An 18,763-nucleotide genomic window follows, 5' to 3' on the forward strand; every position below is an offset into this window, starting at 1 on the left:
GCAATCAGCTATTTCCCAAACTGTAGGCAGAACTCCAGGATGTGGGACCCGGAGGATCCCCGTTTTTAAAAACCTGGTTACAGGCAGAGGAAGAGCTCAAGACTCTGATCCTCTCTTTGTCTGCACAAGCCACAGGGGGAACTTGTGGTACGCAAAACTAGAACCCCTGATTTCTAGATTTAAACCTTAAATATTGAAATGGCTCATTTCTTCCCAACTTTCAACGAAACCATTCCATTTACTGTCATGCAAATCTCCCTTGCGGGTACGACAGATTCTCCCCCCCCCCATGTATTTCCCACCCGCCTCCTCAGCTTCCCTGCTGTATTTATGATTGGCAGGGCGCTCTTCTCTCTGGGGCCAGGGAGTAGCCCAAGCACCAGCGGCAGGAAGGGCAGTGGAAGAAAAATCTGGGCCAGAGGTTTTGGGGGAGGCGGGTGAAGGAAGGGAAGACGTGGTTTTGGAGGAGAATAAAGCTCTGTCGCCATGCAGGAAGGCCTCTGCTGTTGCATCACTAGGTCTCCCTGCAGCCCCCTTTGCATGCTCGCCTTCCCTCAAAACCTGATCTGCCTCACCTTTGGCCTGCTCTGTGCTTAATGAAACTGGTAGGTCCTGGGCCGAAGCAGCCGGGGGGCGCTGCAGGCTTGACATGCGATGGGTGGGTAAGAGAGAAACAGAGGCTTTAACAGCAGGACAGGCGGTGCCCTCCTTCTGCATTGCCGACTGGCAAGGGCTGCTGCTCCAGCGCAGACTGGCAGAGAAAGAGAGGCAGCCCATCCTCTGACTCCCCTTACAAAAAGACTCAGCAGCCGTACAGGACCCTCCTCTCTGTCTCTCTGTTTGTCTGTCTGTCTGTCTGTCTCTCTCTCCCTCCCTCCCTCCCTCCCTCCTGGGCTTAGGAACCCACCTCTCCGCTCTCCCATTTCCGGGCTGCAAAGCTGATGCTCGGGCTTTGGTGCCTCAACTCGCCAAAGGAAGCTCGGCTCCTACGGCGACCCTGGATCGCTTTTTTCAATCCGGGTTTTTAAAAAATAAATAAATCAGGGAGGAGGGGCACAAAATAGAATAGCCAGGCAAAGCCCTTGCTTTGTGGATAAGGATTTCGAGAGGAGCTCCCAAGCGGGGAGAAGGAGCCTTGGGAAAGAAATGAGTTTGCTTCCCTGCTTTGCTTTTAAATGCACCCATAGGTGTGCGTTTTTCCATTTTCTTCCTTATCGTTGGTATGAGGCTCTCGCTGGAGGCTGGATGGCCTTTCTGGGGCTTGTTATTTACACACAACACACTATATCCCCTTCTATGGCCCTGTCATTCCAAGTAGAGTCTTGCGCCCTATGAGGGGGCCACCTCCAGCACTCCTCTGCCACCTTCCTTGCCTCTTAGCGCCCACCTAAGTCATCCCACTGCCCCCCACGGGCGGTACCGCCCACTTTGGGAACCACTGATTTAGATGAAAAAGGATTTTTAAAAGATCAAACTAGACAAACTTAAGCAATATGTTGACCCAAATAAGATGGAATTAAACAGAGAAAAGTACAATTTTCTGCATTTGGATAGGAACATATAAGAGATGAATGGAAGCTATGGGTTGTACCACATGTGAAATTGATCTGTGTTCAATCAAGGTCAAACATTAGCAGTATGATGCAGTATCTAAAAAGTCAAACAATATCTTGTAATACATTAACATAAGCATAGAGCCCATATCATGGACATAATTCAATTCTACCTGTCCTGGTCAGACACTATCTAGAGTATTTGGTCAAAGTCTGGCCACGACAGTGCAGAAAGGACAATAATAATTTAAATCAAATTCAAAAGAGGGCAATCAAGATGGTGAAGGATCTGGAAACAAGGCTATATAAGGAATAACATGTACAAGATCCGAGTATTTTTAGTCTTTTAAAAAATATGGCTAAAAGATGATATGATAGCACTTTCAAATAGCTGATCATACAGAGGCAGCACTGGACTTGAGACAGCAGGATCAGAACCAACAGATTACAATTACAAAAAGGTTCAGGCTAGGAATGAGGAAGATTTCCTGATGGAACAAGCCCTCAGCTAATGGAACACATATTGAGCTGAGACAGAAGCTAATAGTCACAGGTGCTCTAGTGCAGTTCTCAACCTCTGCAATTTTAAAATGTGTAGACTTCAACTTCTAGAGTTCCAGCATCTTAAAGTTGCTATGGTGAAACTATTATAATATTCTGAGTAGGTAGTTGGATTAGGTGGCCTTTATGAGCATTTCCAATACAGTGATTCCAAGATCAAATCTAAACATTGAGTTACATATTAAAGTCTCCCCTCCCCTTCTTCAAATATATCAATGTACCAAATGTTTCATTCATTCTGTGCAACGTAGAGCAATTTACTTTAACAACAGAATAGAAACTAACTATAAATAGAATAGAATAGAATAGGAATAGAATAAGAAAGGATAGGAAGGATAGGATAGGATAGGATAGAATAGAATAGAATAGAATGAGGGAATAAATGGGGCACCCCTCAAATTTACAGATGACACCAAGCTGGAAGGAATAGCCAACACTCCAGAAGATAGGCTTAAGATACAGAAGGATCTTGACAAATTTGAACATTGGGCACTATCTAACAAAATGAAATTCAATAACCGTAAGATTCTACATTTAGGCAAGAAAAACAAAATTTACAGGTATGCGGTACCTTGCTCAATACAATAACTGTGAGAGGGATCTTGGAATTCTAGTGGACAACCATTTAAATATGAGCCAGCAATGTGCAGCAAATGCCAAAAAAGCCAACACAGTGTAGGCTGCATAAACAGAGGGAAAGAATCAAGATCACATGAAGTGTTAATACCACTTTTTAATGCTCTGGAAAGGCCACACTTGGAATACTGCATTCAGTTTTGGTTGTCATGATGTAAAAAAGATGTTGAGACTCTAGAAAGAGTGCAGAGAAGAGTAACAAAGATTATTAGGGGACTAAAACATACTAAGAACAGTTGCAAGAACTGGGTATGTCTAGTTGAATGAAAAGAAGGACTAGGGGAGTCCTGATAGCAGTGTTCCAGTATCTCAGGGGTTGCCACAAAGAAGAGGGAGTCAAAGCACCTGAGGGTGGAACAAGAAGCAATGCCTCCAGAAGTTGTGAATGCTCCAACACTGGAAGTTTTTAAGAAGATGTTGGATAACCATTTGTCTGAAGGGGGTTGGACTAGAAGACCTCCAAGGTACCTCCGAACTCTGTTATTCTATTCTATGGAATAGAATAGAATAGAATAGAATAGAATGGAATAGAATAGAATAAAATAGAATAGTGTTCATTGTGCATGATCAATGCTAGGTATCAGAACAGTTGGCTAGGGTCACTAAGAGCTGAAATTTAAGGCACATCTGCAGGGTCAAGTAGCCTATACAATACTACATAGAATGAGATGAAAAAATAAACGATGTAGAACAGACTGAACTGGACTCAACTCAGACATTGGTGACCACTTTCTTTTTAGTTTCTGCTATCAATAGCCTAGATCAGTGATGGTGAACCTTTTGGCAACGAGTGATGAAAAGGGAGTGGATACACTAGTCTGGACCACAACCCAGAAGAGGAGCTGTCCAGGGGGATGCGCATGCTGGAAAATGAACTTCTGCTCTCTGGCCCGTGCATGCACAGTCTTCCAGTTACTGGCACAGGTGCATGTGACAATCACCTAGCCGGCATGCCTGCTCACACCAAAAAACGGAAGACCAGTTCTTCCAGTTTCCGACACTGCCACATGCACAAAGGCCAGCTGATTGTCGCTGGTTCATGCATGCCAGAAACTGGAGACGCCGCATGTGCCAGGCAACATGGCTCTACATGCCACTTTGGCCACATGTGCCGTAGGTTCACCATCACGGCCCTAGACCTTAAGACAGGTTTTAAGCAATATACAGTATATGCCTTTTATCAGAACTATACATATAGATATAATGACCAATATAGCAAATAGAAATGCTTCAGCAACTACATTTTCTAATCTTCTTTTCCCTTAGTTGACAACAGTTCTTACTATGGGCTATTATAGCCATGGTTGTTTAGGATTTCTGATCCAACATACTGTACATCTAAGGTTTGTCAAGTTGAAGAATGCTACTCTACAGTTGTTCAATAAGGCAAAATAATATAGCAATACTTCTGTGCACTTAATCTATAAAAAGGCTTATTCAACTAATCTAATGTATGGATTAAAAGCTTTTTCTCCTTTTCCCTTTGAAATCAAGAATTTGAAAACCAGCCAAAATTGCTTAAAGAAAGATGGGACTGAGTTTTGTCCTATTTATAGCTACATGGAAAGCATTTGACGTTTCTGGATCACATTGGCCGTTCTTTTGGGGTGGAAGAGGAGTCTTGGTTTCCTCTTATGAATTGCTCTTTTAATCAAATAAATATATATATTTTCACGCATTTTGAGTTGACATTTCTTGGAAATTTGAGAACATTTTTGGATAAGAATCATAGGAACCAATTAATCAGCAATGGGGTACAGCTATCTAGAAAAAGAGAGGGATTTGCACAAAAGACTTTTAATCTTTGCTTTTAAAAGCAAAAACCCTGCAGAATAATACATGACATAATTTAGACACAGAATTCTGCACACAATGGTGGTGTTGTACATGCCTGCTTGCTTCTTTGCCCTTCTTTAAAAGTATTTAGCTTCCAGAGCCTAAAGTAAAGTCTCCCCTGAATTGTATTCAACACCTAATGGACCAGGACACATTGATGTATGCTTCTTGGCAGCAATAAAGATGTGGTTTGCATTCTTCTGGGAAGTCTTTCTTTAAATCTTTCCAATCTAATCTAGAATTTCCTGCTGGTCTTTGCCAAATACTAATCATGTCTGACTCTGCGTAGGTTTTTTAAGATAAGTGCTGCCATCCACATATAGCAGTATTTAAGATGTATAAAAGATACCATGACATATTATTAAATTATAGGAATATCAATTATGTGGTCTTCTTTCCAGGTCCTCCTCTTATATGCATAAGGCAGTACAATGATGTAGTTCAACAATATTTTTCACTCCAGAGTATAGCAAGATATACTCTTCCCTATGTCAAAAAGTATTCAAAAAGGAGGAGGAGAAGCCAATGTCGCAACGAGATAGTTGTGTGGTCTCAATGCTCCGAGACCACAGCCAATACTTTTGCCACTGGGTGGTCCCAATAGACCTAAACTGTCCCGAAGAGACGGTGAACAGGACGATATCTTGGGGATATCGCAAAATCCTTGAAAGAAGCAAGAGAAGATCTTCAAGCCAGTGACAAAAATTCCAGCCACAAGGCTGACAAAGTCAGGGCAGCCCAAAACGGAAGGATATGAAAAGAGAAAGTGTTTTCGGCTGGTAAGGATTTTTTATTGTTTTAAAAAATAGTCTGCCTATAAAAACTAAAAAATCAATTTAAATTACAGAATAGAAGAACTAAGCAGCAGAATTTAATTTGGAATGGTTTTGGACAGTGGTTATCTTACTTTTTAAATGTTATTTACATGGATCGAATCTATGCAAGCCTTTTGAAATGGATCGACTAAGTTTTCTTCTTTTCTCTTTGTGACTCTCTGTAATTTATAGATTAAAGTTTTCCTCTTTATTCCTATGGCTATTTATAAAAAGAAACTCTTTAAGAGAGTTTACGCTCTTAAAGTAGTAAAATACTCTTTGAATATTCAAAATGGAACATCTTTTCTTTTCTTTCACGGATTACTGACTTGGCACCCCAAGGCTTTGTTTTGGCTACACACTGATAAGAACACACAGATGTCCCTTTGAAATTTGACCAGAGAGAAGAAATCTTTTAAGCTAGGGTTACTGTGTTTCTCAGAATGACACAATACCCAGAAAAAATAGAGGTTTTGACTTTGCAAGATATACTTTCAGAACTACAGAAATTATTAAATAAAGAAGAGAAACAATTGGAATACTTAGAGCACATAACAAGAAAATATGATGAAAAAATTGAAAATGTTCATCAAATGCAAAACGGGGTGATTGAAACTCAAAACACCGAAGTGGAAACTGAATATAAAGAGACCAAACCTGCTGATATCTATGGTAATTGGTCTGTTCCTGAAAATGGAAAGAATTGAATACAGAAAGAGGAATTAAATGGAGAGGAAATCTACTTCAAGAGCCAAGATATAGAAGAAGATAAAATTAAAGAGCCTATGGGTTTAAAGAAAGAAATGCCACTAGCAAAAGTTTTGATAACACTGCTGACAATCAAAGAAAAACTGACTAAGGAAACAGAAAGAGGACATCAAGATTATATGAGAGAACTTATAAGCAAGGAGTTGCTAAGAGAGGTCCATACAAAGCTGATCAAGAAGATGACTAGAGGATTGATACCACAAATGGCAGAAGATATGAAATTGTTTTGTTATTGGAAAGATACAGGTTGATAGATGGAAGAATATAACTTAAAACTAGTTAAACTTAGTGAAATTTATTGATAATAGATATAACTTAAATAAATAACTGATAATGTTACTAATGTATACAATGTGTAGTGTTATGATGAGTATAATTGGATATGAATATTGAATGGTACTCATGAAAGGAGGATTAGAAATCCTTTTGGATTATATACAAAGGTTAGTAAAAAAAGAACTAAATTAGATATAGTTAAGTTTTGTTTATTAGGGGGAAAATGTTATGATACAGGATATGGTCAAATAAAGGAGGGATAATGATGACAACCTATATATATGTATGGGTACAATATAAGGAAACTGGATGAAAATTGCAAACAGTGATCTCGGAAGGAGGATTAAAAAAGTTTGTTACTAAATATTATGGATGTTTATCTAGAATGGGACATAAGGATTCAGTGCTATTGGAGGATTTTAGAAATATTAAATGAAATGCCAGTATGTCGTTATGTATTAAATATGGGTATATTTTATGATGAAGGACATTCAAACAATTATAGTCAAATAAAAATTGGAGGTATAAGGGCAACATGTATAAATATCTGAGTTAAAATACTATGGCAGAAGATACAAGATTATTTTGTTATTGGAAAGATACAGGTTGATAAATGGAAGAATATAACTTAAAACTAGTTAAACTTAGTGAAATTTAGTAATAATAGATATAATTAAACAAATAATTGATAATGATAATAATGTATAGAGTGTGTAGTGTTATGATAAGCCATAATTGGATATGAATATTGAATGGTACCCATGAAAGGAAGATTAGAAATCCTTTTGGATTATATATAAAAGTTAATAAAAAAGAATTAAGTTAGATACAGGTAAGCTTTGATTATTAGGGGTAAAATTTTATGATACAGGATATAGTCAAATAAAGGAGGGATAATGATGACAACCTATATATATGTATGGGTACAATATAAGGAAACGGGATGAAAATTGCAAACAGTGAACTCGGAAGGAGGATTTTAAAAGTTTGTTACTAAATATTATGGATGTTTAGCTAGAACAGGACATAAGGATTTAGTGTCATTGGAGGATTTTAGAAATAGTAAATGAAATGCCAGTATGTGGTTATGTATTAAATTTTGGTATATTTTATGATGAAGGAAGTTTAAATAATTATAGTCAAATATAAATGGAGGTACAAGGGCAACATGTATAAATATTTGAGTTAAAATACTTGAGTTAATATGAATTATGTCTCTTGTGGAAGAGATGCACGAAAACCTTTTGTAACCAACTGATACACTTTCTACAATATGTAAGGAAGGAAGATTTTACGTGTTGTGTTTGTTTTGGGAAAAAAATTAAGAGGGAAAAACAGTATTCAAAAAGAAGGCTAGTTTACTAGGGTTGTTTCTCACATTTTTTTTTTCTTTTCTGGGGCAGTTTGTGTTTAAAAGAAGTTGGACATTTGAAAGAGTTGTCTTCTCATATATTGTTCTTGTGATTCAGCCATCTTATATTGCTGCTTTCACATTGAGTTACATCACAATAGAGTACTTAAGTGTAATAATTACCGATTATTCAACAACTGCAGTTTAAAAATCAGGTTTTAGAATTATCTGTGTTAAGTCTAGGCACAGTAGAGGTTTTGAACCTTCAATACCTATACCAAGAATGATATTACAAATCAGCACATAGGCACACGATACTGGACAGATGGGATGAAGGCAACAATTCAGTGGTGTCAAACTCGATTTCATTGAGGGCCACATCAGGGTTGTGTTTGACCTCGGGGAGATGGGCGGGCATGGCTGGGGTGGGCGTGGCCAGGATGGGCATGGCCAGCTCAACAACACTCGGGTTGGGGGCACCTGTAGTGGCCCAGGTGGGGCTGGGGGAATCCTCCTGCAGTCCTCTGCCAGGGAAAACAAAGCTCCATTTTTACTGGCAGAGGCACCACAAGCTGGTCTTTTGCTATTTCTAGGGCAATCTTGTGGGCCAAGTCTAAGCATCCACGGGCTGGATCCAAGCCACAAGCCTTGAGTTTGACACCTCTGCAATAACTGAAAGGAACAAATTAGAGGAGCTGGAAAATATGAGTGAAGAAAATAAAAACTATGCATTTCCAACTGTTCATGGCTTCTGACTAAAACCCCTGCTTTATTAAAGCAAAATTGGAAAAGTTTAAATTCAATCAATAAACATGATATGGCCATTACACAGAGTGATTATTATAAGTTCTGTATACAGATTTCAGCATGGGAAGCAATAGAAACTGGATTAAAAAATCAAATCCCTGAAATACCCATCTTTGAAAATATAGACAAGATTAGAGAAATCTAAAGCAATACTGATAACCAGAACTGAAATAAATACTGATTGCAACTCTCATGTTAACATCTATAATCCCCTTCATTAATATTAGACTATAGTTCTTGTAAAACCTATAATACAAATTGTTTTTACATTAAAAGAAGATTTCTATTATTATATTGAAATCAATATCTAATTGTACATTTACATTTACTAATCCATAGCTCTGTCCTTTAAATAAAAAAGGAGAAAACTTCCTCAAGAGAGTAAAGGAAAATATTTTTAAAAGAAGGATAAAGTTTACTCCTCAGTTATTTTTATTAGGTATATGTACTGAATTTACAGCAGTAGAGACTAATTTGGTTCTGCACTTAATAACGGCAGCAAGACTGTTGGTGGCGCAATACTGGAAGAAGGAAGACTTGCCTACAACTCAAGAGTGGACATTGAAAGTCACAAACCTAGCCGAGATGGCTAAAATATCGGCATATCTTAAAGACCATTCAAATGAAAGATACAAACGAGACTGGAAAAAATGGATTGACTATATACAAAACAAATACGGGACTAAGAAATTACAGATAGCCTATGCTTAAGATTAGGAATACCGTATATACTCGAGTATAGGCCGACCCGAATATAAGCCGAGGCACCTAATTTTACCACAAAAAACTGGAAAAGTTATTGACTCGAGTATAAGCCTAGGGTGGGAAATGCAGCAGCTACCAGTAAATTTCAAAAATAAAAATAGATACCAATAATGTTTTTGAATATTTATTTCAAAGAAAAACAGTAAACTAGCGGTGTATTCAATGAAATACTTCACTCACCTCATGATGCTGATGTCCCGCTGTGATGATGATGTCCCGTGCAGCCGCGGGAGCGATGTCCCGCCTCCTATGACACACGGCACAGTGATTCCTATCATTGGATCACTGTACCAGAGGAGGTGGGACATCGCTATGTGGCTGCTTGCCATAACAAGGAGGAGGTGGGACATCGTTGCAGAGCGGCAGGAGGGGGAGGAAGGGGAATCGTAAGACAGCCCTGCATTACATTAGAACGTGAGGAGGGGGGATGGTGCGGTGCGCGCTGCGCGGCAAACTGACACAGAGGGAGGGGAAACTCACAGGGGCACTGGGCCATTCACGAGTGTCACCCAGCGGCATGGCCCCGCCCCTTTTCTCCTCCATTTCGGGCAAATTTTTCACTGACTCGAGTATAAGCCGAGGCGGCTTTTTTCAGCCCAAAAAGTGGGCTGAAAAACTAGGCTTATACTCGAGTATATACAGTAATCTAAACTGCTTAAAGTTAGTGCAACAGGAAGAAGCTGAGTTTAATGCAGAGATGTTATTAACTTTTTTTTTTTTATTTCCTTTGTCTTAATATATTTTAGACTGTATTTGTTAAAACCTATATCGTGTACGGGCTCTGGGAAGTCGGGGGGGGGAAGGGAGGTGGGGTGTTAGGGGGGAGGGGGGATATATAGTATGTGTTAGATTTTATAGTAACGCGATTGCACTTGTATACTGTTGCTCTTTAATTTCACTGTAAAAATAGTAGAAGCTGAATATATTAATAGATAGTAGAAATACACCGAAGGGAGGAGTAGAGGGCTAGAAGAAAGAGGGGTAGAGAGGGTGGGAGAGAGGACGGGAGGGAGGGTGAGAAGAAAGGGAGGGAGTGTTCTGGGAGAGAGGAGTGATAGAGGGGGAGGGGAAGTAGGGTAGAGGGGAATGTTGGAGGGAAGAAGGAAAGTTGGAGGGGGCGAAAGAAAGGGTGTATGGAGGGTCGAAGTGGCACATTGGGTTTGTATTTTGGGGGGTATTGTTGACAAGAGAAATGGCTGTGTTTATTGTTTAAGGTTATATGGCCCCGGTTATGCACAGTATATATGTGACTGTACGAAATGAAAATGGAAAATAAAAATACATTTACATAAGAGAGTAAAGGAAGTACAACAGACAATATGAAAAACAAATCAGCGTCAACTTTTCAGCCAAGTACAGACACAACCAAATTAGGAAAACTTAGATGGAATTCCCACCTCTTCCATCACAACTGCTCTGATATCATTTCTATGACTGATCTCCAAAAAAACTACAGCATAGATCTTAGCAACAGAACTTGTTTTCCCTTTAGAGTACTGGCTTTACAGAAGTACTGAAAGTTATCCAGGTAGACTTTCAAAGCCATAGACATACAACACAATGGATTGGCCAAATTATAATGTCATACACTAAGATTTCCAATTCTTGGTGCTCAGGCTCAAAATTCTATTCTAGTACTATTTTTACACTTTATTATGAAAACACTGATATTTACAAATAGTGGAGCAAAGAGATATCAATAGGTTTACTATTGCTCTTCTCATTGATCAAGGCACAATGCTTGAAGCAGCAGGTATAAAATTCAGCAAGGATACAACTGTGAGATGACAATCATAACCTTGTTCACAAGGACAGCACAAACAACAAACCCACAAGCCTTTGTTGATATAAGTTATCTATAAATTCATCTGTAATAGTAATCCACACCTCTATGCATTACTTACATACAAACATACATGGTGTATAATGCTGTATTTTAAGTGCTACATAAATGTTGATTTCAGATTTTAATTTCAGATATCCAAACTAGTAAAACAATACCAAGCAGAGTGATGCTGTTCTAGAAAGATGCTCAAAATATAAAAGGTCACAGCTTTTGTATTGCTTTGTAGGAAATGTTTCAAAGATCTGATCTCATTTTTAAAACTGGTTTGTGTACTTATGGCATTGTCATCATCATGCCTTTACTCAACCTGCATTTCATACTAAAGTTTGCTTAAATATAATTGTACATCAACTTGGTTGAGATTGGGATTCTTCTAGGCCTCAATTTTAATGAATATCATGGATTAGTCTTCCCAAGCAGATGGCTTACAATTTGTCATAATACCACATGTATTCCTTCTCTGGAGGGTATTAGGCTGAATAAATCGACCCTAGTCATTTCATTTCAATATGATCAAATAGCTAAAATGTTTAATCCACTGCTAAATCATCAAATGTGCATAATTTGAAAATTGAGAAATGTTCTCCATTTCAATCTATGATTTGGAAAGCAATGCTGGGAAAAGGGGTAGTTGTGCAAATCCAATCAGTGTAGCAAATACCCCAGGTAAACAGTGCTGGGCTGTAAATCCGGGTGACATCTGACTGGGCGGTAAGGAAACAGCTTCTGGTACAATGCAATTATCCTGAATTTGAAGGCCAAGGAACGTCTTCTCTACAGCCTTGCCCTCTCAACCGAATTTGAACTTCTAAGGAAACGCGCTAGGATCAATGTCGGGCCACAGCTGTACCTGCTCTCCGCTACTTTGAAAAATTGGAGGAGGTTTACATGCAGAAGTAAATAAGCGTCAAGTGCCGAACAAGCTTGCATTGAACTCCGGGCACGAAGTCGCTGAAATTGCCCTCGGGCAGAGGCCTCTTTTAGGAAAAAGGCTCTTCTCGGGTTTTCCCACGGACCCAAAAGGCAGAGGGGTAAGGTAGGAAGCCTTTTGTAGCAGGATCCAGGGGAGACGCGACGTCAGCCTCCCTTCAGAAAAGGAGACGACAAGGACAGAGAGGAACTACTCAAGCGCAAAACGAACGAGAGAGAAAACGAGCGAGGCACTTAGCTGGGAAGTGAAAAGTTGGGAAAAACAACTGTCCGGCGAGGGGGAGAAGAAGCGTTAAGGCTAGCACACGTGGGCGAGAAAGGGGCGCGAGTGAAAAACACGCGGGGAGAAAAGGCTCCTATAAGCCCGAAGTCCCGGCAATTCAGGAGCGGAAGTGTTCTTTGGATTGCAGAGAGGAACTTACAGCGACCCGAGCTTCCCCGACCGGGTTCCACTCGTTCCCGCAAAACTTACCGCTCTTCCACTAGAGTCCCACCCTAGCTGTGTAATACAGCTCGCTCACCTGGCCCAGGTACTGCGGCTACCGGATCCGCCCCTTCAGGTCGCGTAGGGAAGAGAGGGAGGGGCGAGCTTCCAAGAGGTGTGGACGGGAAAAGGGAGTAAATGGCGAAGTGCGGGGGAGAATTAAATGAAACGGAAGCGCACGGTTCGGTAGCAGAATGGCTTGCCTGTTAGGAATAACATTTATACAATAAGAATTCCTTTGGGCGCCCTTAAGAGTTTTCGTCTTGCCTCTTCATTTAGCTCAATAAATCATCGCTCCCTTCCTTTCCTTCTCTCTTGTGGATTTATCACTGAGAAAACTTGAACCAAATGCAGTCATATGGAGGGACTCCAGGACACCCTGAATTAGAAGTATGGCATTGGAAGATATCTCAAGGGCCCCAAATTGGGAAGGCTTCTTAGATTGTTTGAAACTACTGTTCCTTAAAAAAAAAACAAAAAAAAAACCTCTCCAGGCATTTTCCATGGGAACAAGCTAGTGTAACTGGTCTAACCTGTATGCTACCCCTCACCCCCACCCTAATGCCAGGATGTTTCATACGATTTTGCCTTGGAGCTTCTACACACTATTTGAGTCAACTAATGCTACTACTTTTACTTGGCATTGCTTTAATCTATTTCAGTTTCCTGGAAAGTAAATGTTGTATGATTATTGGAAGCAGATGCTTACAAAAATAATTTTCCTGCACTGGTCATATGGCAGTACTCAAGATGTCAGGTATTTCCAGGTGACAGTTAATATATTTAGGCAGGATACACTGCTCCTGAATATAGAAGTTTCATTCACAAGACTTTAACTGTATAAAATGTTTCATATACATCAATAAATGCTATATCTCCTTCTTACAGCTCTTTTGAAAGTCACTTTTAAAGATGTTACATTATATGCAGTTCCTGGAAATTTCATGTATATATCCTTGTCACTTCTTTAGGTAGTTCCTATCCCTGTATCTTTTGACAGCAAATTCTAAAAAATGTACCTAAACTTGATTTTAATGCATCAGCTTGAATTCTAGTATCAATCTATTATTGGATTATATTGTTATTAGACCAATTGATCACATATTTAACTAAAATATATAAATTAAAATAATGAATAAAAGAACAAACACAAATATGTTTCCCATCCTCACCAAAAGATTTTAAAAAGTTTTATAAAAAAAGGATCATCTTAAAGTCAAGCATGGGAACCAAAATACTATAGAAAGGTAAGAGTTTTTTTTTTTCTAAAGTGTGTCTTACTAGTGAAGAATTTTTATATAGTGAAAGCATTTTGTAATACAGGTAACAAAAATATCTGTAATAATTTCTATAAGTCTTTTTCTGAATAAAAGCTTTTTTTAGGAAAGATGCTTAACCTTTTAATTGTCTACCTTTTGTCATTTTCTATACCAGTTTTAGCCGTTTGATAATAACTTTTTGAAAATGACATATGATATTCCAAATTGTCTAGACTGTTTAAAAAATTATTTAATGGTTCATTATCTTCTCTAGGTTTCACCATTCTAAATAATTGATGGCCATTATGTGATATATCAGCTTGGCTTCCCCTCTGCATATCCTTTATGACATATTGTTGATGAATATGTGCAGTAAATTGATCTGTGGCTGGTTCCCTTTTATTAGGAGAATTATCTTTGTTCTTGATGGGGCTCCAAAATCTATTGTATTGACTTTTTCAGGATTTATGAAAATTAATCTGTTATGATTTTACCTAGGTCTGGGTCTTAGCAATAAATCTATTTCTTGAAACTCAAACCCCTAGTTCTAAAGCTAGCAACACAAAGAATCAAAGTTTCTTTTATTCCAGATACAAAATGCCCCAGGAATAGAGAAAGTCAGCTACTATACAATGATGGTTTCTATATGTGGAAGCCAATGGTTTAAATACCTTTTTCTCATTCTGCCATATGAGTGGTAATATCCTCTTTGTCAGGACTTTGTTCCCTGTGAATGTAGAGAAACTCATGCCCTATTTAATGTTCTTATCTAATTACAGACTCTCTGCATACTAAAAATTTTCCCTAGTGTCTCCTATTGAACGGCTTCTGGCTAACCGCACTGTCCATTTTTTTAAAAAAAATATTATGTTTCATTTATAAGATAAAATGTGGAAGAAACAAAACTTAGAAAAAGAAATGCATACATTTTTGACAATACCAACAATACAGCAGCTTATAAAAGTTTTATTTCAAACTATAATTCAATGTGAATTAGTCCATTGGTCGACCATTATAACCAAAATTCATTGCCCATTGGTCTTTAATATGTTCATTTTTCAAATTCAGTTTTAGCGACAAATCTTAGCAAAAATATGTTCTTCGTTAGCACACAATGCAATTTCAAATTCATTTGATTATACTCAAAACTGTGGCTTTTCTTAGCTAACAGTAAGTTAAACCTTTTAATTGTAAAAATGTGAACCAACAACACATATTCCCTTCCAACTTTAATTCTTCTTTCAACTTCAAGAAACTTAAGAAAGCCCTGTTTTATATTTAATCCAAAGTCTTAGAATGGCATGGCTAAAAAAAAGATTTTTAAAAACTGCATTTACTTTAGCTTTATCATATCACAAATATGCATGCCACTCAAATCATGGCCCTCCAAATCTGTTCGTCTCTTATTCTCCAAAGTATTCTATTCTTTCATCCAAACCATGCAGAAAACATCAAAATATAATTTTAAGTCTGGTAACTCCTTCTCTCTTTAGCATCCTGCAAAAATTTCTACTTAACTCTCATTTTTTCCCCTTGCCATATCTTTTTGCCATTGCTTAAATGGAATATCTGTCATCTGTATTGGTAACATCTGGAATAAAAACAACATTTTAGGTGAAGCATTCATCTAAATTATAAGTATACAACTTTCAAAACATATTTGGTATGATTCCTCACTTTCATTGTCTCCTAAGCTAAAGATCTGATGACTCAGTAATGTCACTTGGTTTCGAGAGAGCAAATTATACACTGTAATTTTATACCTATAAATCAGAACAAAGAGAAGGTTCCCCTTATATCCATATAGAACAGTGATTTTCATTAAGATGCGTAGACTGGTAAACATGCTTGTTGAGGAATCCCGGGAAGTTGAAGTCCACATATCTTAAAAACACCAATATAGAATGTAATCTATCAGGTATTTTTAATGTTTCTAATTTTGGGAAGTTTCTGTGGCAATGTTTTGAAGTGTTATGATGCCTTGGTAAGACCAGACTTGGAATACTGCATCCAGTTTTGGCTGCCACAATATAAAAAAGATGTTGAGACTCTAGAAAGAATGCAGATAAGAGCAACAAAGATGATTAGGGGACTGGAGGCTAAAACATATGAAGAACGGAGGCAGGAAATGACTATGTCTAGTTTCATGAAAAGGACTAGTAGTGACATGATAGCAGCGTCCCAATATCTAGGGGCTGCTACAAAGAAGAGCAGGTCAATATGTTTTCCAAAGCACCTGAAGGCAAGACAAGAAATAATGGATGGAAACTAATCAAGGAGAGAAGCAACCTAGAACCAATGAGAATTTTTCTAACAATTAGAACAATTAAGCAGTAGAACAACTTGCCTCCAGAAGTTGTAAATGCTCTAACACTGGAAGTTTTTAAGAAGAGGTTGGATAACCATTTGTTTGAAATAGTACCTAGTTTCCTGCTTGAGCAGGGGGTTGGACTAGAAGATATCCAAGGTACCTTCCACCTCTGTTATTTTGTTATTCTATTCATCTTCATAATTTCTTAATAAGTAATAAAGGGGAAATGTGTTTTATTTGGCTTTTTCTAGATTTTTAAACAAATGTTCCTATCATACTGCTATTGTTTTATCACTGAAAGGCATATACTTCAGAGTTGAATTATGAAATAATGAATTTAAGTCTTATTAAGCTACCAATGCAAAATTAAGTACACAGACTTCCAGAAGATTTTAAAGCATGAATTTTGTTTTCATTTGTAGGTTCTTCTTCATAGCTGATTTCTATAGTGCCATAATACAAGACTAATAAATAACGATCTCCTTATTTCTAATGATCCAATTTAAGGAAAACAGTTGGTGGATTCTCTTGGCCAGTATAATGAGGTCATGCAGAAAAAAGTGGTTCATCACATGTCTCATGTCAAGCAAGGAACAGCTAGTGTTTAGCCAGAAATACTAATTCCCTTATTTATTTATTTTTTTAGGTATTTATTGTCACTTATAGGCCGCCCTTTTCCCTGAGGGGACTCATGGCGGCTTACAACTCAAGGGAAGGGAGTGCAAAACAAGACGTAAAACAATATGTGGATACAAATACAAATAGTAATAAAACACAACATTCATTCAACATTCGGGTGGGGTGTATAAAATCCTATCCCCAGGCCTGACGGGATAGCCAGGTCTTAAGGGCTATGCGGAAGCTCTGGACTGTGGTGAGGGTGCGAATTTCTACGGGGAGGTCATTCCAAAGGGTCGGGGCTGCTACTGAGAAGGCTCTCCTCCGCGTAGTCGCCAGTCGGCACTGACTGGCGGATGGAATTCGGAGGAGGCCCACTCTGTGCGATCTGATGGGACGAAGGGAGGTAATCGGCAGAAGGCGGTCTCTCAAGTAATCAGATCCACTACCATGGAGGGCTTTATGAGTGGTGAGTAGCACCTTGAAGCGGACCCGGAGATCAACAGGTAGCCAGCGCAGCTCGCGGAGGATAGGTGTTATGTGGGCGTACCGAGGTGCGCCCACTATCACTCGCGCGGCCGCATTCTGGACTAGCTGAAGTCGCCGGATGCTCTTCAAGGGCAGCCCCATGTAGAGCACATTGCAGTATTCCAGCCTAGAGATCACAAGGGCTCGGGTGACTGTTGTGAGGGCCTCCCGATTCAGGTAGGGCCGCAACTGGCGTACCAGGCGGACCTGGGCAAATGCCCCCCTGGTCACAGCCGACAGATGGTGGTCAAAGGTCAGCTGTGGGTCCAGGAGGACTCCCAAGTTGCGGACCCTATCTGAGGGGTATAAATTTTGACCCCCCAGCCTGAGTGATGGAACGCAAGCCAAATTGTTGGGAGGGAAACACAACAGCCACTCGGTCTTGTCCGGGTTGAGTACCAGTTTGTTAGCTCTCATCCAGTTCTTAACAGCCTCAAGACCCCGGCTCATCACGTCCACCGCTTCATTGAGTCGACACGGGGCGGACAGATACAGCTGCGTATCGTTCGCATATTGATGGTATTTTATCCCGTGCCTCCGAATGATCTCGCCCAGCGGTTTCATGTATATGTTAAATAGTAGGGGGGATAAGACCGAACCCTGCGGCACCCCACAAGTTAGGGGCCTCAGGGACGATCTCTGCCCCCCCACCAACACCGACTGCGACCTGTCCGCGAGGTAGGAGGAGAACCACCGCAGAACGGTGCCTCCCACTCCCACCTCCCGCAGTCGTCGCAGAAGGATACCATGGTTGATGGTATCGAAAGCCGCCGAGAGGTCAAGGAGAACCAGGATGGACGCCTGGCCTCCATCCCTGGCTCTCCAGAGATCATCGGTCAATGCGACCAAAGCGGTTTCTGTGCTGTAACCAGGTCTGAAGCCGGACTGGAAGGGGTCAAGATAACTTGATTCCTCCAAGGTCCGTTGGAGCTGGAAGGCCACCACCTTCTCAACAACCTTCCCAAGAAAGGGGAGGTTGGAGACTGGCCGGTAGTTGTTAAGAACGGCTGGATCCAAAGATGGTTTCTTCAGGAGGGGTCTCACCACCACCGCTTTAAGTGCGGCGGGGAAATGCCCCTCCCGAAGGGAGGCGGTTACAACCGCCTGGATCCAGCCTCGTGTCACCTCACTGCTGTTGGCAACCAGCCAGGAGGGACACGGGTCCAGTATACAGGTGGAGGTACTCACAGCTCGTATGGCCTTGTCCACATCCCCTTATACCTTGAGCTTTTGTATGTTTTTTTGAATTAAAATAGTACTGTATACCAGTGCTGAATATATTTTCTAGAGCAAATCTTAACACAAAATTGACTATATTGACACTTTTGTAACTGAAGGAACTTATAAGTGATCATTAAACAGTAGCATAATGGAAATTTGCACCCTCTGTATTAGATTCTTAAGTTGTAGTAGATGCTA

At 39.6% G+C, this 18,763-nt stretch overlaps 1 protein-coding gene across 3 annotated transcripts in view; it reads right to left on the reverse strand.

The window, feature by feature from the left end:
* IRF6 (interferon regulatory factor 6) overlaps nucleotides 1–12,771 on the reverse strand; it is a 30,680-nt gene extending 17,909 nt beyond the window's left edge. Inside the window, exon 1 of one of the 3 annotated variants that reach the window (XM_032218901.1) lies at nucleotides 12,666–12,771. The gene's annotated coding sequence lies outside the window, so the exon portion shown is untranslated. Of the gene's footprint in view, nucleotides 1–12,064; nucleotides 12,579–12,616 lie in introns of those variants that run through there. The other 2 variants (XM_032218902.1, XM_032218903.1) reach the window with 2 other exon arrangements.
* Between the last annotated feature and the right edge of the window lie 5,992 nt (nucleotides 12,772–18,763).

The sequence above is a fragment of the Thamnophis elegans genome, chromosome 5 (assembly GCF_009769535.1).
Source record: "Thamnophis elegans isolate rThaEle1 chromosome 5, rThaEle1.pri, whole genome shotgun sequence".
Classification (NCBI taxonomy): Eukaryota; Metazoa; Chordata; class Lepidosauria; order Squamata; family Colubridae; genus Thamnophis; species Thamnophis elegans.